A 22076-nucleotide genomic window follows, 5' to 3' on the forward strand; every position below is an offset into this window, starting at 1 on the left:
AAAGTCGATTCTTTTAGAGTTGAAATCGAACCAACCAAATATGCGGCTAGAAATATGTGAAATCATCACTCGATTCGGTCATGTAAGTACCCAAAATATTCGTAAAGGATCATACTAGATGTTCAAAGGCAGAAAAGGTAGAAATCATTTGCTTTTACCTGTCAAACCGAAGCTCATGTTTGTGATTTGCTCATTTTGGCCTGAAATTTGTCTTGTATGTGTCGATAAAAAAAAATCTAGACGTGGTTTCGCACAAACTAATGATGCAAAAGCGCTTGGTTTTTGGTCCTCTAAAACAAGCAATCGGAATTTTTCATGTGCAGAAGAAAAAGTTGAAATTTGTTACACGGTGTTTTGTCACACACGCAAACACGCACATTGGAACGTGATAAAAGCGAAACAAATGCAATTTAAATAGACTTAATCATTTAACACTATGACGGTTCTTCTGACATTTGACATATTCCTGTTCTTTGAGGACCCCAGGGCCCCAGGGCCCCATATGTACTTCATATGAAATCTGGACTGTGATAAGAGATAACAAAATAGTGTCTGAGGTAAAGTTGTAATACTCGAGGTTTGCTATAATTTTGCTGCAACAAATATTGCTTATCCCTTATCAGTTCCGCGAAAAACGCGAAAAACCGCGAAAATCGCGAAAATTTCCCATCTTATTTTTAGTGAAGCTGATAAGAAGTAAGAGACTTGCTTCTTCGGCAGAAATGTAGAACAGGTCGAATACTACAACTTTGCCACAGACACCAAGTCGTTATCTCTTATCAGTTACGCGAAAAAATGATAAGAAAAAATTCGCGGTTTTCGCGGTTTCCGCGTAACTGATAAGAGATAACGACTTGATGTCTATGGCGAAGTTGTAGTACTCAAACTGCTCTACAACTTTGCCGAAAACCATCTTGTTATCTCTTATCAGTTTCGCGGAATACGCGAGAAACCGCTGAAAACCGCGAAAAAACGCGTTTTTCCCTCATCATTTTTCACGGAACTGATAAGAGATAACGACTTGGTGTCTGTAGTGAAGTTGTAGTACTCGATCAGAGACCATAGACACCATTTCGTTATCTCTTATCAGTTCCTTGAAAAGTGAGAAACTATGAATTCGCGTTTTTCACGTTTTCGCGGCTTTTCGCGTAACTGATAAGAGATAACGACTTGATGTCTACGGCGAAATTGTAGTACATAAACTAGTCTACAACACTGCTACAGACACCAAGTCGATATCTCTTATCATAGTCCAGTTATAATATAAAATAGCCATGGGGCCCTGTGGTCCCCAAAGAACAACCGCGTAACATGTTTTGCGGCAGGCTGTATTTTACACATACTCATACATATGCATATGTTTTTTTTTCATTCGTGTAGAGAAATGTTCAATCTATACGATGAGACTTAACTCCGGTTGGTTTATACACTGTTTAGTACTTTTATTCAACTTTAAAATTCGCTTGGGGCCCTGGATTCCCCAAGAACCGTCATAGTGTTAATATATTATCTCATTCTAGGTGTGCTTTCAATGACCATTTGGCCACACTATGAGAGCTGCCCAAAATTCACACATTTACTTCTAAATCTAAAGTAATAAATTATATTTCGGGCGTCATGTTATTCAGATGAGTCGAACATAAATAATATGTATAAAATGTGGAATTAACGCTGATGATGAAATATGTCTGATTTATGATCTAAAACTAACTGGAAATGCTCTATGAATATGATGCCATTAACATAACTGAACTGGCTATAGTAATTTATCAGTGGCCGTTTCGACATTGTAGTAGTGTTTTTTCTGTCTTGCGGGCGTATCATAGCACCAGAAGATGCTTCCTATTTCATATTTTTCTATGTATTTTATTACCAAAATCGCTGCGTCGTTTTCAATTTGAACAAGTCCCTCGCTCAGTGTGAAGAAGAAGAAAAAAATTATACGATTCGACCTTAAAACATGTTATTTGACGTTTTAATGTTTCATGCACGGAATAACTGTTTAAGAAAGAAAAGTACGCGTACGATGTGCCGCATACTCGGCGAACGCGCGAAGAATCAATCTTCAGCATTTTACAGCCAACAAATATTAATTGCTACAAACCGTGATAACATGCAGCCAGCCAGTTGCTATGAAGCTGGCGATCGTACGAAACCGATTAAATTGCATCGTACAGATTGAATTTATTGCACGAAAACGTGGCTACCGCGCGCTCATTCTCTCACTTTGCCATATTTTTCTTTCTTCTTTCGAATATGAAAGAAAACGAAAGAAAGAAAGAAAGAAAAAAAATTATTGCCTCGTTTTCTTGTAGTATTGCTCCCGCAAAAAACCGCCAGCCGATTGCATTGCAAAACTTCCGAACGGGTAACTGTTTGAGTTTGATGTGAGCATTGTTGTTGTTTGCAAGTGAAATAAATAAGCGCAAATCGACTACATGTGTAGTATTTTCTTCTGATTCCGTAATAGAAAAAATGCCGCAAACCAGAAGAAAATTTGCAGAAAAAAAAAACGAAAAGCATAGACACAACAACACTCGAGCATAGACGAACTCTTCATCGACAACACTTTTACACCGTAGTCCACCGAAAAAAAAGACAGACAGAAGGAAAGGAAAAAACAACACGACAAAAGGGGGAAAAAATTGTTCAAAGGCGAAAATGCACCCAATTTATTTACTTTGTACTTCGATTGTTTTGTGTTGGTTGCGTTGTGTTTTTGTTTTTCGTAGCTTCTCTTTTGCTGTTGCCCGCGCGCGAGCACATTATCGAAAATAATTAATCTTACGCAACACAAAAATTTTTGAGGCAAAGTCAACAAAGCAACCAGATGAAAAGGCAGCAGCAACAACCACAAAATAATGCCAAACAGCATGCACCGAACAAAAGAAAAGTTTTGAACCACTAGAAGCGATATCCAGCGAGTGAGTCGCAGCAGAAGCAGCACGATACGGAGACAATCTAAAAAGTAAAATAGCGAGAAAAATATCTTCTCTCATCGCCGTCATCATCATCGAAGTCGTAGTCGGTTGTTTTTTTCCCTACTTATTCTCGCCACTAAAGTACATTTTGTTCACGACTACTTCACACAATCCATCTTCGTTTCGCATTTATTTTGTAATTTGCTGCTGTGTTGCGGGCGTTTGTTTGTTTATTTATTTCGGTTGATTGTAAGTGCTGTGGCCGTGCAGTTAGGTTATCTTTGTTTTGTGAAAATGGGGAACTTCTCCGCATTCCTTATTTTTTTTCATCTTCTCTTCTTTTTGTCTCGCTCAGCCGCTGCAAATCACTCGATGGCGATGTTGTAATAGGATTTATCGCAGAATCTGTTTCGTGTTCAATTTAATCATTCACTACTGTGAAGCGGCTACACTATACACTCGACCTCACTCGAACAAGAATATCTAATCGCATCGTGTGCGCTGCCACGACGAAATGAAGCAAACACAACGAGCGAATGGGAAGCATTTGGAAAACAAAGCGATCTAATTACATTTGTGGTGGCCCATTTCCAGTGATACGAGTGCAAAGCAGAAGATGGAGATGGGAAAAAATTGCTGTTCTACTTATTATCGATGCATTACATGCAATTGTGCGGGCGTGTGCGCGCAAAACCACTCGTTCAACAATCTTGTCATGAGATGTTTTATTACCGACAATTTCTAGAGCAAATTCACTCATTCTATCCGAAAAAAAAGAAGAAACGATGAACGAAATTAGAAGATGCACGTAAAACTTCACGAAAACAATTTCTATGGTAAACAAACTTGTACGATGCAATTCCAGATGATTTTCCATCTCGTGATTTTCGGGATGAACGGCAAACAGAATGAAAAAAATATCTTCTTTCACGATAAAATAAGAAGGAGAAAAAAATAATGCAGCCTCGACTTTCCCACGAAAATGAAAAGAAAATTCCGACAGCACGTCGAACAAGCGTCTCTTTATCTCAATCAACTCATCTTTTGAGCGATATGCGTGCAATATTTCATATCGCATTTTTGCTTTAATTTTTTTTCTTCTTCTCTTTTTGCGCGATACCGTACGAAAACAAAATGCCAACACTGATTTATTGATAAATAATGGAATGTGATACGCTTTCTGAACGATACAAATAGTATTACATGTTCATTCAGCTATACATTAATTTATCTCTCTCTTAGGTATTTTTAGCGTAACGCGCCCGCGCCCGCACACACAGGTGGATTTTCGTTTACAAGAAAGCTCAAAATAAAAATCAACTAATTTTCTGTATGATTTACGAGCTACTTTTTCGTGTCGACCCACGAAGTTATACACATGTACTCAAGCCCTTTTTTGCTGTTTTTGAGTTGGCTGAGACGGCAGCCTCGTCGACAAAGTCGACTTGTTCATAAGTCACTGATCATGGGTGTTTTGGACAGTTGCACGACATTACATTCACGTGAAATTTAATTAATTGCTCTGCGAGTGTGTTGACGAGTACACACATGACATTACAATGCTGTTGTAATTCGGTGAACACAAACATTTCACGCTTCAGACTTTACGCAGCCCAACAATTTGACAGTTTCAGTTCATCAGCGATTCCGACACAAAAATGACACACTAATCTAAAAAAAAAGATACGCACAACAATAACAACAACGAACCAACCAGTGCCTGGGAAATCGAGATAATCATATCTATGCTCATTTCCACGCGTATAATAACAAACTGCCATGAAAATTAGAATTGGTTATGCGTTGCGTGGGGCAAATCAGCCACAATTCTATTAATTCTATATCGATCGTCAGACGATAGAAAAAATCCATTTCAAATCGGGCGCGAACTGATGAGAATCGCCCGATGCGACACTGATTCAATTACGAAATACCAGTATAATGCATGCGCAATTCATGCGTTCGGAACGTTTGACAAATTGAAGCAACGAAATTTTATTCATGTTGAATAATTAAATCAAAATTATATTTCAAACTAATTATAGAATTCCCATGTTTGCTCATACTTTGCGTATCAGCGGTAAACACACACACACACACACACACACACGGGCAACACAGTGCGGTTCCACAAGCGATTTCAAGTGTCGCGAACCGCTGTGAAAACGCATTAGCATGGGATTGTTGTTGCGCGACGTATTTGTAATGACCAAAAATGAGCACTTTTTCCAGCGAAACCAAAAGCCAAAGTTTACACAATGTGCCTCACATCGGGGAGACACAAGAATGAGACTCTCAAGTGAGGAAGTAGAAATTATGGCCGGTTGTGCAATTGACAACGCTCGTCAACAATCAACGCTCTACGTGTTTTCTTCTCGTCGTTGTCGTTGTTGTTGCGGATGAAAACAAGAAACCGAGCAACCGCCCGAAACGTGTATCAAATTCAATTTGATTTAATGCCCACGAATAACAATATCCGACAGACAGATTCGATGATGGCAGCTCTTCGATATAAATGACCGCGCAATCAAAATATTTTCAGAGCAAATGATGCTCGCTAATTAATGGGAAAATGAGCAGCTGTGTATGCAGACCGAGTTGTCTTTGCTTACGAAAAAAAAACGTGCCGAGATTTGACATTAAGGTCGTGGAAGATTAGTGAAATTCAGAGTGAAGGATTAGCAACAGTTTTTTTCTCTCTCTCGAAATTCTATAATGATAATTCACTATCGCATTTCATTTCGGGTTGTTGTTTTGCTCATGACATTTCACTTTGAATAGAAATCCACAACGAAACCAAAAGAAAAAATTCCATTTTAATCTCAACGAAAAATAGCAACATTTTTATGCTCAACATTTAATCGAGACCGACCACAAGATTAATAATATCCTGTAATTGGGCCATGTGTATCGTTGCAATTATTTTCGTTCTTGATCGTGTGCCATCGATGGATAAAAATGTTTCGGCTGTAACAATGAATGCCACCGCAGTCTCACACATTATCATTTTATCCCGGTTCGTGTTTTTGTTATGTGTGTCGGTCGATGGTGGTGGTGGTGGTTGTTTTTTATTTCGGTCATCAGTTGGAAACAAACGAAAACCTCTTGAAAAAACAAGGAAAGAATAAAAACCAATATGTTTGAATAAAATCTATTCATTGTGTGCTGGCTTAACGTGCACGCATTTCCCCTGATCCATAATCCTCGTTCGCTTGCTCGCTCTTTTGCTATGTGACAGACTAAACAAAACGAGACATGTATTAAATAGTTGAACAAATAGACATACACAGAGAACGGGCTGCTGCTGCTGTTGTTGTCGTCGTCGTCGTTTAAATGGATCAGCAAACAAAAAACGTCACAAATTGTTTTGTTACAACAGCAGAGCAACATGCAAAAATCTCCACGGAATTGAGAGCAATGTGCAAACTCTCGACAATTGTGCGAGACTGTGCAATGCCGCCAGTGTGTGAGGAACGGAACGAAAGAAATAGAGATGGAGAGAGAGAGAGGAAAAAAAATCGACAGTTGAAAATCCGGAGTAGAAAACTCGAGCACACAGACGACATTTATTGGTATTAAAAACATTTATCGTATTCTATTCTGGTGGCTATTTGCTGCTGCTGTTGCTGTTGCTGGCTTATGCGCCAGTCGTTGGCTATGATCTGCCACTGAAATGCCATGTCCGTTGCGGCATAAAACTGCATTGCATTTTGTGTGGATATAGCGAGTGCAAAAATCAAGAAAACACAGACACAGAGAAAATAAATTCGTCCGATTGGCAACAGATGAAATAAACATTATTTGTGAAAAGTTCTCGCTTTGTGTGTTGGCCGGCTGTGCAAGTTTTCTGGTTTCCTATTCGGTCGTTTTAGTTAACTATCGTTTCGATTGTACTCTGTTTTTTTTTTCATTTCAATTCTCTCTCTCTCTCGATTGTATAGCATCGGCAGCAGCAACAGCGGTGGTAGCGCCGAGCATTGAAAGTGCAAAATCACATGTTACGGTATTGTACGCGTGCATCGTTTCGACATTTTCCATAGGAAATATTTGGTCGATTGCATTTATGCCTGTGCCGACATTGGGTTTGTGTGTGAGTGCCATATTCAAAATATGTTCGATTTGAAGCTCACTCTTAATTGTTGCTTTCTGCATTTTTGCCACTGTTTCGTATCCAAAACTCATTCTTTTGCCGATTCATGCCCAGTTAAATCGAATGTACATACACAACACATCTCGGTGCTGCCATCGAGAATTATTGTCGTTTGGTATCGAGTTTTATTGGCATCATTTAAAAGTCGAATTTGGTTACGAAAATATTTTTACAATTTGAGGCCAACGCAACCAAAATAACGGTACATAAATTTTATGTTCCGGCCATTGCATTGTGAATTGTCGGTTTGAATGTTCTTAATTAAGTTATCGGTTTCTTTAGTTCCGTGCGCTTCGAGCATCGTATTCTTCCCACGACCAAAAATGCACGTTATTTTTGAACGACTAGCAAATCCGCTACAAGTATAAACCTATCCTAATCGCGTCTTAGCATTTAGCACGTTCTCAATGCTAAGCATTAAGAAATTGAATGCAGCAAGCGAAAAAAAGGGAAATCCACAGCAATGAAATCTTAATTTCGCCCCCAAAGAAGATGACAACAGTCCGTGAAATCCGTATCGAAATGGAAACAGTTAAGTTTGTATTAGTACAAACTTGGTACGTTCGCTGGCTCAGCATGAGTCAGTTTTTTGGCATTTTGGTTACGTAAGCGATTAATATTTCTACCAGGTTGACTACTTCAAACTGGAAAATTCAAATAGCTAGACAAAAAGTCAACAAAGCGAGAATAAGCTGGGTTGCTTGAGTGTTTTTGCAAACATTTTGATATTTAAATTTTATTTGTCCGTTATTCTCAAGAAATTTCGACGAGGCAACGCCGTCTCACTTGAATGGCTGATGACAATACAATACACACACACACACACAGAGAGAGAGAGAGAGAGAGAGAGAGAGACAGAGAGAGAGAAACTTGTATGTTTAGCCGTTTCAGCTTCTGTTGACTCATTTTACGTTAATCGCCTCACAGCGGGTGTCGCATAAATCTTAAGATGATTAAAATATACGTCAACGAACTTACTTGTCGTATGGAAAATGCTGTTTGTCAATCCTGATCATTGCAAATCCGATTAGACTGCACCAACGAAAAGGAACACGACGACGATAGACCTAAAGAAACATTTTTTTTCCTCAAAATTTGTTATAAGTTTCCTTTTGTTCGTTGATCAAAGGCAAAAAACAGTTGGTGTTTCCTTCGACAAGAATTTATGCGGCTGACAAAGGGAATGCTGTTTATCTATAAATCAAACAATTGGCTTTTTAATCAAATCTGTCGATAACAAAGGGAATGCATAATTGACTATAACGAGCTTCGCTTTGTGCATTGATCCACGGCCAATTAATTAGATTCAGGCTGTGTCGTTCAGTAGCTTAAGCAACTCAATGGCGTTTCTGTTCTCCTCTTTTTTGATATTGACAGCAAAAGAAAAAAACAAGTGATTTTGATGGCATTCTAATTTGGCTCTTGAATTGATTGAATGCCGTTTTTGTTGTGATAGGCTTTTCTGGAGCCTCACGATGAATGCCTTCGCAGAAAAGTTGCAATTAATCAAAAGATAAGCATTTAGGGACGTGCAAATTTTCCTATATTGGCAACGTGGAAAAAGTTCAAACCATGTATATACGGACACACACAGCAGTGTTCTCACTCGACACACTGACATTTTTCACAAACAAAGAAAAACAGCGTTCATTGGCCGTCGATAAGATGTACGAGCTAATTATTCTGTTCGATGGTATCGCATGTGCTCTTCGACAGTGCCACGAGCATAAAATCAGTCCATAAATGGAGACTTATTTATAGATGCTTGTTGAGCTAGGCATGTATCTCTCTCTCTCTATTTCTCTCTTTTTCTTTTTTTGTTCATTTATTATTATTGGATTTTAATGGGTTGTTAAAGTTATTCGTGCTGGAGATGCACGTTGCAATTGCATAAATTTGCGTGCGAAAACATGTGGAACTAAACAATTAGAGAACACTTCACGAAATGGTCTTGAAATGTGCGTTTCACCTGAATCCGACGAGAGCCAATCCGAAGAGTCAATGCAATGTGCGATAAAAGGATGCCAGTCAGATTTTAAACGATTTTTATGTTCGCAATCTATTTCTATATCCATTCCAGGAACTTCTTTTTATGTCGCCAAGAATTAGTTACAATCACAGGAGAAAGAGAGAGAGATGGAAAGAAAAATGGTTTGTTCAACTTAAGGCCATGATGTGTTCGTCGCAAGAAAAAATCGAATTCCAAAGATGCGATGGAATAACTGTGATATCCAGTTTTAGTCGTTGTCAGTGTTGTACATAGACATTCTTATTTGTGAGTTAAATCCCGTGTATTTGGATTCTTTTTTCTCTTCACGTCTCTCATCTTGCTGCCTGTTCCATGCGAATGACGGCTCATCTCGAATCACCAGCAAACGGATCGATGTTTGAGAACAGAGACACGACCGATGTTGCTGTTCTGTTGTTGTTGCTGTTCATTGGGCTGAGAATTGATATGTGAAATTTACTTGAGAACTTGATTTTCAAATAAATCCGATACAAGAGAGAGATGTGTACATCGATGTTTTTTTTACCCAGTTTTTTCGATATATGTTTTTTTTCTTTCTCAACACGTTACCACAATGCTACTTCGCATCAGCAAATAACATCACCGATCATTGACTGACTCTATGGATTCCTTGAAGTGCATCTCTCTTTCTACACTTGAGCCATACACTGCCGGTTAATCTCAATGCCTTTTCAAACGGTTACACAGAGCACATAACATTGTATTGAATGGATATTGCGTCATTGCACATGGTTTATTTATCTTAGTCTTCACATTTCGTTCGGCTCACATGTATCGACGTCGAAAGGCAAACACACACACACAACTCGCTAGAAAAATTCTGTGTAAACAAAACGAAAACCCGTCTTTTTAGTAGAACAACACCGAGTTCAATAAGGAAATCGGTTCTACGGCATCTTCTCTTCTCTTTAAATGCATTTTCTCGAGTACAAAAGAGTTGCATTCACATATATATTGAGTTGCCGCTGCTGCTGCTCGTTCTCAAAAACATAAATCAACCGAGTGGAAAATAAACAATGACGAAAAATTCGTTGTCGATTCCTTGGATTATGAGAAATCGCCTTTAATTCCAATTTAGACAACAACTGAAGTCGGTGATGTGTTTCTATAATTGTTACTGTAGCCGTTGTTCAAACTTTCATTCCGTGCATCCAGCTGAATAGAGTTTCTCGAATGATGTGCTGTGATTCAAGTACTTTTACCTTTTTTTTCCACCAGAGCATTCAAGTGGGCAAAATTGTTATGGTGCCAAGAAAATCGCTGCAATTGAAAAAGATTTTTAACCCGAACGAGAGATCATATTTCTCTTTCTCTCGTTCGGTCGCTCGCATCTCCAAAGTACTTTTGATCACGTACATGCAAACACATTTTCAATTAATTGAACTACAATTATTTCCACCAAAAGTGCACTTAACGCGTCGAAGAATATACCGTCGACTATGAGATGTTCAGAGAGTTCAACGGAGAGCTATTCGGTGAATGTCTGGAATATGAAGTGAAAATTATCACTAAAACATTTCTCACACCAAAAGTCGAAAGAGAAAAAAAATAACGCGAAGAAAAAGCAATAAACTCAAGAGATGCATCCGCAGCGTAAGCGACTAAGCGTGCTATGATTGAAAAACAATTGCATTCATTATTATTGTTATCAACTAAATGCTATCCACTTTTCTAGTTCAAAATTGAACACAAAAAAAATACGGCTTACTGGATAGATGCATGCTTGTCGTGTTGGAAATTGAAAGGCAAACTGTTTTTCATTCGGTTGATAATTCAATTGAAGTTATAAGTTGAACAAGCCAAGAAGTGCATGGCTGAGAAATGAGCGCGGCGCGGTTCGCCAAGAAAGAGAGAAAGAAAGAAGCGGTTGGTGAATTATGCGAAATGGTAAAGTTAATTCTCGAGCAGATGGTGTGATCTGCACTGCAAAGAGATTATTTGATTTTGGCGTAACTTGATGAAACTGGATTCCGGTATAGATCAATCAACGCGAGCAATGAAATAAACATTGTTGCCATTCAGAAATTCACAAATAAGCGCGAATAAATTTCAACTCATTCTTCCATCTGTTTGCAGACAACTACACACACACATACACGGCCAATCTTTGCATTTTGCCGTTTCATTCCACTTAAAGGTTTCTTACACTTGTCAGTCGCATGCAAGACGAGATGTTCCTGTTTGACTTTCATTCGGATGCTTTACGCCAACCGCCGTCAACATTATGCAATTGATTCTGTGCTGAGAAGCGATAGAAAGAGCTATGAGTAAACATAAAATCAAAGGAAATATACCGAGAGAGAGAGAGAGAGAGAGAGAGAGAGAGAGAAAAGGAAGAAAATCAATTTAAGGCTTGTCTGGATTCAATAAAAGGTTTGAGTTGTGAATGTTTGTGGTTAATGTTTGTTGCGAGAAATCTAATCAAATCAAAGTGCAAGCGATAGAAGGCAACGTATAATTTTTGTTTACCGTACACAAAACCACTGCAGCGGCAGCGGCAAAGTGAATACGTTTTCGCCCATTTTTAAAGTGAATTCCTTTCGTAAAATTTATGATGACAAGGTACAGTGTGCGAACAAGGGTGAGGCAATTTGCTATGATGAACTATATACTATATTTGAACTGATAGTTTTACACTCAACGATTTCGATCGTAACGAATGGCCAAACATTTATATGCAGAACTAAACGAAACCGCGATTTTCCGACGTGCAATTTTTCTTTCGAATTTTCCATCGGAAGAAATGTGAAGGCAACTCAGAAGTGAGAGAGAGAGAGAGAGAGAGACGAAAAAGGCATGACGCTACAAAAGAAGCAAAATCCTATTTGAATGCTGGTTTGCATTTTAAGTAAACTCACTTTGACTGTGCATTGGAACGAACTAACCGGAAAAAGTACGGTTGTCAGGGTCGTCCGTCGGTGCATGCAACAATTGCAAATTCACCTGAACCACGGAAATACAGTCGCTCAATTTATATCTGAAAACAAGATAAAAAAACAAATTTATCCATTTGAAAATCGGGGAGAAAAAAAGAAACCGCTCCTCCTTATTACGAATTTAATGCGGGTCGATAGAATTGGATTTTGGTTCACCTTCTTCTAGCCACCGCCAACCATTTACATTCAAATGCATTTTTTTCTCACTTGCTCTGCTTACAAAATCTTACGCGGATTCAACGTTTTTGCATTACAATGCGTTTGGGTCGGAGGATTAAGTCAATTTCTATGGGCATTGTAGTATCTCGCGAACATTTTCGATTCAAATAAGTTTCTTTTGTGATTGGAGTTTTTTTTGTTGCAAATGTGATTACAAGCGCGCGAGCGCGTATTCCATTTCGAGTTTTTTTCTTTTCGTGGGTACATTGAATGGAAGACTTAATACCTGCTGCCCGAGGTTTACTACACAATCGATTTGGCTTCAATGGAATTTGAGTGTTAAAGGATCGAACATGTCATGTGAAAGAGTGAATGGGCTATAAATTTGGATAAATGTTGTAATGTTTGAAAATTTGTTTGCAATCTCTATTCAGAGTGATTCTTCGCATTGGATGTGTGTGCGTCTGTGTGTTTCATCTTTTGATCGGAAGACATAAACATGCAAATTAATGCACTCGTTGAAGTTGTTCAACATCTTAATGTACCCAAATGCCTCGATGAACTGAATGAATATTCAGACAAAGCAACGTTTGACTTCCATGGCGAATCGTTAAGCGTTCAATATCAGTTTTTGAATGGCCAATTCTCGGGACACATAAATGCAATGCGGTCGTAATGCATTCCATTCAATGAATATTCCAAACACCTTTCATTTCATACCGAAAAACCATATAGCGGAAGAAAAGCTTCGCGTACTGCAATCGTGCGCGCGCGCGTGTGTGTGTATGCATTTATGCAAATACCAATAATTCAGAGTTGATTATTGCACGACGAAATTGAGTAGTGTGGATGTATTGAGCTCTCAACAAGCTATAATGCCATAATAATATTTTGTCATAGCAACACTGCTGTATTACGGTGCATAACGACCAATGTTTTTGTTGGTGGAGTTTTGGGCTTTTTGGTTTTCCAGCTACACTGGAATTGCAATGATTATGTGCTGGTTTGTTGCACATCGTTAACCATGCAAATAAATTCGATGATAACAAAACTGCCGAAAATATGCAGCACTTTCGAACCGTCATCTGATATTTGAATAAAACCGATTCAAATAGTTGAGTCAATGCGTTTCCCGCATTGAGATGATTCAATCCCACCCTCCACTCTACCTCGTGACAATCGAGAATAATCTCCAATCAATGGCTCTTCATTTCATTATTCTCGATAGAAACCCGTTTTCACTTTGCATAATTACAAACAAGCGGAACGCTCATGCCACACTGCTCTATGCACTTGAAAATGGCGATGCTTTCAAATTACAAACATTCTCTCATTAATTTGTCGTGTGCGGATTCCTGGAAATTTCACTCTGTCTTTGTCCCTAATTCTCTTTCTCTCGTTCTCCCCGCGTTCTAGCCACGTTGGCTGTGCACTTTATGAGCCGAAACCATCGTTTTTGCCATTTTGCTACGTTCTTTATTTTGCATATTGTCTGCCGAACAAAAGGATTAGTGGCTCACTGTTGTGAAGCTATTTTCATCATTAATTTGCTGCTTTTGAGAAAGGATATCGCCTGTTTCACTCTCAGCCAGTCTTAATGGAAAGGAATGCCAAGCAAGGCACACACAGAGAGAGAACGTGAATGTACCGAGAAATTATGTAATTTGTTTGCCCATTTTGTGGCATAAAGCATTTCTTCTTGTGGCTCAACCGAATGCACAATGCTTTGAAATGTCGGTAAGTCGAAAATTATGCACTTGCAAAAACAATGGCCAAAACCATGATTTCTCATCCAAAAATGGATCGCAATGCACAGGCACACACACACACACATTTCTCTCTTCTGGCGGCCGCCAGCAATCAAATGCAGTTATGCATGAAAAGAAACATGCTGGTGAAATATGAAAATGGAATTTAAAACCGAAAAATATGCAAAACATACCGTATATTATTGTATTTTGCAATGAGTATGGCAACAGTAACGTTTGAATGATTTGCAGTCATTTGTTAAATTGCGTGTTCAAAATGTATGGATATAAACAGTAGTAGCCTGTGTACAGAAAAAACGAATATTTTAAATGCAAATGAATGATATTCGGCATGGGATTTTTATCAGACTCATTTGGTCACGCAATCGGAATGCCAAATTTTGTAATTTTCTCTATCTCCCTCGATTGGATTCTCTATATATAGAGGAAGTGATATTGCGATTCAGAACTTGAGCTACCGAATTTTAATCGCTTGACCGAGGAAACAATGAATTGATTATTCATTCATTCAAAGTGCTTTTCACGGCTTTTATCACATCATCATTGCTCGACGTCGTCATACTTATTTTAAACAGGAATCCATGACCTATGATTGTTCAGCAAAGCGAATAATTTCATCATCTTCGACTTTTTAATTCTGAATTGATATCGAAATCAAATTGACGATGAATGTGCACAATTTATTCACCAGGATTGGTTTTTTTCTTGTTCACTCGCCAATTTATTTCTCGTAATCACAAATAATCGCCTGTACCTCTTAACGTATCGAATCTAAACACCGCACAAAATCGGCAGGTGTACACATAGTTTTGTTTTTGTCGATTACGACAAGCCTTTTATTGATTCCATCATCAAGGTCATTATTTCGCGTCATGCACAAATTGCCCGATCCATCCATTTGATTGTGACCCAACGTGAGCAACGTACGATTTATCTAGCCTCTAATGATGATAACGCTAATCGTAATGATGATGAAGATAGGAATGCGTTTGCTCAAGATTCACACAGAACGTCGTGTGCATGGTCATCAATATGCTCATTGCTCAAACACCTCAACATGAAATGCTTAAAAATGCGCACGAACACAAAACCCAATGAATAAAATCGTAGCGCTTTTTTTTCTTGTTCGTATCTTTATATCCGCATGATTTGAATAACAATAAGTATCGATGTAAAAATAAAATTTGTTCATAATTTTCTTCGCCCCACCCCAACTTCGCGGATCGAACAAGCGGCATCGATGAACGGTGTTCGTTTCATGCTGTGATCTGCGTGTCGTGAATCTTCTTTCGCTTTCGATTAATTGAATATTGATGAAAATGACGAAGAAATACATTGTTAAACCGCGATTAGAGAGTTCGGCATGTTCGGCTGCTCGTCGATACTGGCTGTACAAATGTTTTGTGTTGCGAATGCTTGCTTCGTCTTCTTCTTCCTTTTTTCACGTAAATACCTCCTAATTACAATATTTATGTTAGCGGCGAGCAGCGAGTGCGGACAACACACAGACTTAGTCTTGAACTGTGTACGCTTGTGATCAGAAGATATAGAAAAATACGGTGAGGCACTGGTGTGTCTGTGCATGACTGTTGCACGATTGTATCTCTATCTCGTGCACACCGGGTTCTTCGATTAAGTTGCTGTTTGTGAGTCGTCGCGTACACATCTCGTGCACATTGTTCCGCTCTATCGGTCAATTCATCGTCAATTCGTGAAACAAACTGACAAATGTAAAAAAAAACATTCGATAATTTCGTATGAATCATTTTTTTTTGACGTGATACCACAAAACCTATTGATATATCACAATTTTATCCGTGAAAAATCGTGCTCATTTGTAGTAGGCACTTCGAAAAAAAAAAACAAAAGTGACAGTGAACAAAAGAATCAAAGTCAATTATTGCATGTTTTGACATGTGTGTTTCATTGAATATATCGTGATGTTGAATCCAAGGAAATTGTATGCAGTAGTTTTATGTCTTATTTGAACCGAACGCATCATCATCTTGTTCATATCAATTGATGGTATTGACAGCTGATTTTCATCAATATTAAGAGACTTAAAACACGGTGAGTCGTGTTTGTAATTGCATTCAAAGCAGCAAATTTACTCGCTCACACACTAATCTTGACAAACAGAGGTGGCTAATGGAAAACAAACATCTTTGCAAGAGGTCAATGTAAATATTCATTGGAGCATTGACCAATTTGAACGGCGTTTATTTTATGCTTTTCACTCGTAATTGAAGATTTATTTACAACATTCCATTTTTTTTCTCGCTGGTGTTCATTCAGTGATTTACGATTATTATTTTATAATTAATGTTTGATGTGTTTTTTTTTAATGTTTCAAGTTTTTCGCGAAAAGGCGTCGCAAAAATATTACGTTGTCAATAAATGTGTCATCAAAGTAAAACGCAAGCAATAAATGTCTTTTATAGGTAAATGCAAAACGAGTCTGATTCTATTAATATTTATCACGTGTTATCCGTTCAATAACATTGGATATGAATACATTTAATAGCTGAAACAAAAATTGCATTCAGAATGCCATTTTATATCGATAAATAAACATTCACGTAGACTGTTTTTTTTTCGTCTACATTTCAACGACACATATCAATCAGACATAGCGCTTAAAAATTTATTATTGTCTGCTTGGTTTTCGTTTCGGTTAGATTCCATTAAAAAAATCTATCGGTGTGCCACCACAGACCCCAAACTCGGTTTATCATGTAACGAGCTGTTGAAAAACTACGGTTTTCCGGAGGATTTTTTCAACCTTAAATGGAAACGAATCAAACCGAAGCGTCGGATTGCTACAAATTTCCATTCGAGAGACTGACATGGTTTTTCAATTGTGGCTTTATGGTCAATCAAATTTGATTCGATAATCGAAACGATCGGGCTAAATGCACAGAGCTTATGTCGCGATGGTGATAATTAGAAAATGACTATCAAAATGAATTGAAACGATTGAAATCAAAGCGAAATGAAATAAAAACCCAATACGATTATGTGTCACCTTTTCTATTGAACTGACAATGATGAAATGTGTCCATTTGTGTTTGTGACTGAAGCACGTATTCGAAATGCTCACACGCGATGGTATCAACAGTTCAATGATTTCAATTGATACACAGTGATTTGATTTGTTTGGCATCGTGTTTGCGTTTGTTTGTATGGGACAAAAATGGCGTGCGATGCTATTAAATGCCGTTATTTGCAACATCTCATTGTCGGATAATGTGTCGGATGTCCGTTGGCTGCAAATAGCAACAAAACCATTCAAATTAGATTTGGTCGATTGACTGCCATCAAAAGGCGCTTACATCGCTTTGCAAATGGATTTTTTGTTGGACGGATGGAAACCCGAATGAAAATAGCCAATTCATCACGTATTGCATCCGATTTTGGGTTGTGAAAACACGCAATCGGAATTTTGCGTAATAAAATCGTACAAAGGCCAGTAGCCAATAAAATGTATTCATAAATCAGAATTTCATACAATTGGCAAATCGTTGAGACCTTTCTTTATTTTGGAAAATGATATTTTAACCATTTTACCATCATGACATTGGCTCTCATTTGCATACAATTTATATGGTGGAATTGAAATGCAAAACATTCGATTTTTTTTTTCCTTCAAACTTTGCATCGTGCATTTTGTGTACCATTCGCCTACAACCAGCCATTTATGAATTTATTTATAATCTTTGCGTCTTTCTTCCAGTTGTGCCAAACCGGGCTTTAAACGGTATTCGGAGTAATTACGATAAGTGTGTCATAAGCACATGCTAATACTTGAACAACCGAACAATGCAGTCATTTTCAAAGCAAGAGTTGAATTTTTTTGTCTCTCCTTCAGTATATTCGTATCTCTCCACCTCGTTCGCACCAAACAAAAGCAAAAAACGTTAGAAAATTAAAGCAATACCTCTCAATTATTATTATCATTATTACCTGGTGAATTACAGTTACAGCGGTGTTATTATAAATTGTTGAGCTCTTTGAAATTGGCTTAACATCTGGAGCGCTCTTTTTCTCTCCCTCTCGCTCTCTGCATGCGAATGGTTCAGTTATATGCATCATATAGAAACATAAACGGTATACAATCAACATTGTATTTTCAAGCGATTACTGCTGTTTTTCCACAAGTTTGGCAGCCCGCAGAAAGAGAGAAAGAGAGACAGACACACAGAAAGTGAAAAGATATGTACAGCTAAAGGCGGAAAATCGAAAATTCATCGCTCGAAACATGTGATCGATAACATGCCAATGAACGTACTAGACATTGAATTACACATCTATTTTGACGCGCATTAATTTATGAATCAATGCTCTGAATAATAATTTGCGGTTTGGAAGACTATAAGGTCGCGGTTATAATGTGCTTCAATATGCTAAAATGCTGTTGTTACGTTATGTTTCGTTGATGTTTATGAGTTGCTGGGGTCAAACTCATTTTCATTTTCAATGGTACCTCAGTAAGTACAATACTTACATCGCGACCGCCGAAAAAACCGTGTTGTTTATTGACGATCGACATGACGTCATAAATCGAGAGTACTCCATATGAAATTGAAAGTGCAAACAAATCCATTGAAATGGAAACCCACCGAAGATACTTAAATAGATCTCCAATCATTATGGCATTCATAGTTTTTTTGACTATTTCTGGTGTGTATGCTCTACTCATCATCATCATTATGATGAAATTTCCTTTGCCGAGGTCGACACCGTCTAAGCTGTGTGCTTTGGTTTTCATAAGCATTTGTCATTTTAAACACACACATCAAACTCAAAATCATACCAAAATGCGTTTTAGCACGTGAATTCGCATAAATTTCCAGTTTATTTTCCTTTTTGTTGTTGTCTGTTTAATGAAACTGACCACATCGTAATCATAAAACTCATTAAGATTTTTGATAATTATAAAGACTTCTACACTTGAGCACAATGTTTTAATGGTAATATTATGGTTATTACTACCGGCAGATGCTCTTTCTCACTCTCTCTCTCTCACTCGTCTTCGTCTTCCTCATAAAATACAATGTCGCATTTGATTCGAACTCGAGATTGTCCATAAAATGTTCATTGTTTTCGACAAGGGAAATACATAAATTTTGCGCTGTGTGACCGGCGCTATAAAACAAAAAAAAAGCAACTAATGAAAATACAAACATTTTTTTAATTCGCCCAAAAATCAACCGAAACAACACAAAACGGTCATAATTCAATTTTCTTCCGTAAATAAATTTTAAATGATTGCACGGCGTTTGTACATTCGTTTCCTTATTTAATTCGCATGCTAATGAATTTCGTGTACCGAGAGCAGAATAGAACACATTCTGATTGGCTTTCGTAGACGAAGATTCTCATTCGGTGCGAATTGGAAATCTTTGCAGACACTGGCACATTCATTCCGATGACACTCATCAATGTTGAGAGAGTGAAAGAACGAACAATACAAAATACGACAGACACTCTCTTATTTTCAGATTTCAATTCTTAATTTATTTTGGGAGGTGCAAAAAAACGAACATTAATTGTTTTCGAGTTCGTTTTTTGTTGTGAATTTTGCACAGCAGCTGACACGTTCATACAATTTCACTACAGAACGAAAAGCAGCCCAAATCGCTTTTTCCGAATTATATACACCGCTCTTCATCTGTGTACGGAGAGAGAAAGAGGATGAGCGAGTGTGTGTGTTAGAGAGAGCGGACGTGCGTATCATGGGCAAGAGCGAATAGCACGATTTTCAACGGAATCCGTGCATAATTCTCTTTGTGCATTAATTAAATTGGGAAGAATTGATATCAGTTTTCAAAGTAGGAAACACCTTTGAAACTCGATTTGTTTGTGCTTTTGCTGTGTACACTCTACACTCTACTTGTGTGTTTTTTTTGCATTGCAATTCACTCGACGTTCTTTCGTTGCGAGAGTTTCGTGTACAATTTTGCTAATTTTATCGGAGCAATAATTTCCGTGAACTTAACATCAATGTACAAAAACATTTATTGGCAGGGTTAATGCAAAACCGCTTGATACACGGTCCGTGTGTATTGACGTAATATTGAAATTAATTTATGCTAAATATAGAGATTTGCTATATAATTATACGTTGGTTGTGAAGTGCGTCTCGTTTGTTCCGTGCGCCAAACTTGAAACATTATCATGAAAATGTGCGATTTTGGTGGAAAATCTGTTGCCTACTGTATACCGAGCTGTTGATTGAAATAAAACTGTTTGTGTTTCAATAAAGAGTACGTTGCGGGGAAAATTCCAACAAAATCGAATCGGAAATTGATCGTTAACACAAAGTGAATTGCGATTGAAATGTCGCCGGTTTGAAGCAAAAAAAGAGGATTCACTCTCTTTGAATCGCGTGCAAGACGAAGTGAAAAACAATAATTCCGATAAAATCTCCCGATGTGATGAACGATGTCAAACAAATGCAATGCATGTGCTACATAAAATGTGCACACCAAGTGTTCCATTGCACGAAATATGCACATCCAAGTGAATTGAATGCGTGTTTCGTTTCGTTCTTTTTTGAATTCTTTTTGTGCGACTCTTCACTTCGGTACTTACATTTCGAAATTAACAAACATGTTTTGTCTTAAAAGACCAGGTACACGATGATGTGAAGAGCTGCACCGTGCACTAAATCCCTCATCATATCAAGAGCGTATGGTAAAAGAGATTTTGTGTGTTTGCACGCCGCTTGCGCTCATTCATTCAACATTTTGTAATCAACTGTGATTAATGCAATTAAAACGCAAGTGTTAAATATCACGGCTGTAGCGTTAGAATTCTAAAAATACGGGTTACCTTATTGGATGTGGCAAAAGAGAAAGATTCCAATGGAACACGATTCGATGGAGCACGGTACGGAAATAGCAAAGCACCGCACGCGACACAAAAGATCTAGGCAGACGGAAAGAAAGTGGGTTCATGGCGTTCATTCTAGAATAAATCACGTAAAAAGAAGTGAACACCAACACCAGCACTGCACAAGGGAATGAGAACAAGAACCAAGTATGCGTGAATGCTTGGCTTTGCGACACACCGCACACATAATAATTTATTCAAATTAATTTATTGAGAAAGAAGAAAAAAGATTGAGCGGAGTGTATTGCGACGTCTGTTTCACATTATTATGCTCAAATAATTATCTATGAGCGCGGATCGGCTCCGATTTCATGCCCTGATATGGAAATAATTAATGGAAAAAGAGCAAAGCGTTTTAAATTGTCGGGCCATGGATCCTCCTCGATGGCAAAGTTTGATGTGTCGCTTGCGGCGAAATGACTAATTTTTATTCATGGAACCATTTTTTCTCTCTCTCTCTTCGTCTTCCATATGTAAAGTCGAACAAGAAAAATAAGAAACAAAAATACGAACAGTTTAGGAGGGAGGGAGAGATGGAGAGAGAAAGAAAGAGAGAGAGAGAACCGTTTAATCGCCTTAAAAATGATGGAAAATATGATTTTCATAAATAGAGTCACCGCGTGAAGAGAGTCTCTCATTTCACATTGCGTCGCATTCATTGAATAATATCAAGATGCCAAAATCTAATTACGGATCAGTGAATTTGAATGAAATAACAGCGGGAGAAATTTTCATTCTCCGAAAATAAATTTAAAGGAAAAATAAATTGTTGTTACGCATTGTTGACGTTTAAAATAAATTACATCAGAAGGGAATCTTAAATCGTGTGCCATGTTTATTCTATGTGTAATTGTATGTTGTGCGCATCTTTTGTTTTCGTCGTTGTTTTGTGTTCAGCAAAGCATCGACAAGTGTTAATAATAACAGAGATTAACACCGGATACGACATATTCCAATGTTGATCGTTGCATTTGCAGTTGTGTTAGTCGATTCTCTTTCTCGCCATTGGCTCGTCGATGACGTACATCATCTCTAGAAATCACGGCAAATTTAATTAATTTGTAGTGCTTTTTTATGTTCCCGTTCATCTCATTTATCACAAGGTAAACGACAGAAAAATTGTGATGCACCGCTCACGCGCCATACATGATGAACGAGCTGATAACGTAATTAGCAATAGCCAATATATCATTCACATATGCTGAGAAGAAACGTTTA

At 37.9% G+C, this 22076-nt stretch overlaps 1 protein-coding gene across 3 annotated transcripts in view; it reads left to right on the top strand.

Annotated features, from left to right (window-relative positions):
• The window catches only part of LOC129577183 (uncharacterized), a 70391-nt gene that overhangs the window by 42233 nt on the left and 6082 nt on the right, over positions 1 to 22076 (top strand). Inside the window, exons 1-2 of one of the 3 annotated variants that reach the window (XM_055463812.1) lie at positions 16187 to 16203; positions 16319 to 16405. The exons of 1 other annotated variant lie outside the window; for it this stretch is intronic. The gene's annotated coding sequence lies outside the window, so the exon portion shown is untranslated. Of the gene's footprint in view, positions 1 to 13125; positions 16035 to 16186; positions 16204 to 16318; positions 16406 to 22076 lie in introns of those variants that run through there. One more of the 3 variants, XM_055463803.1, reaches the window with a different exon arrangement.

The sequence above is a fragment of the Sitodiplosis mosellana genome, unplaced genomic scaffold, assembly GCF_009176505.1.
Source record: "Sitodiplosis mosellana isolate CC-2019 unplaced genomic scaffold, AAFC_SMos_1.0 Smas_scaffold_1, whole genome shotgun sequence".
In the NCBI taxonomy this organism is placed as follows: domain Eukaryota; kingdom Metazoa; phylum Arthropoda; class Insecta; order Diptera; family Cecidomyiidae; genus Sitodiplosis; species Sitodiplosis mosellana.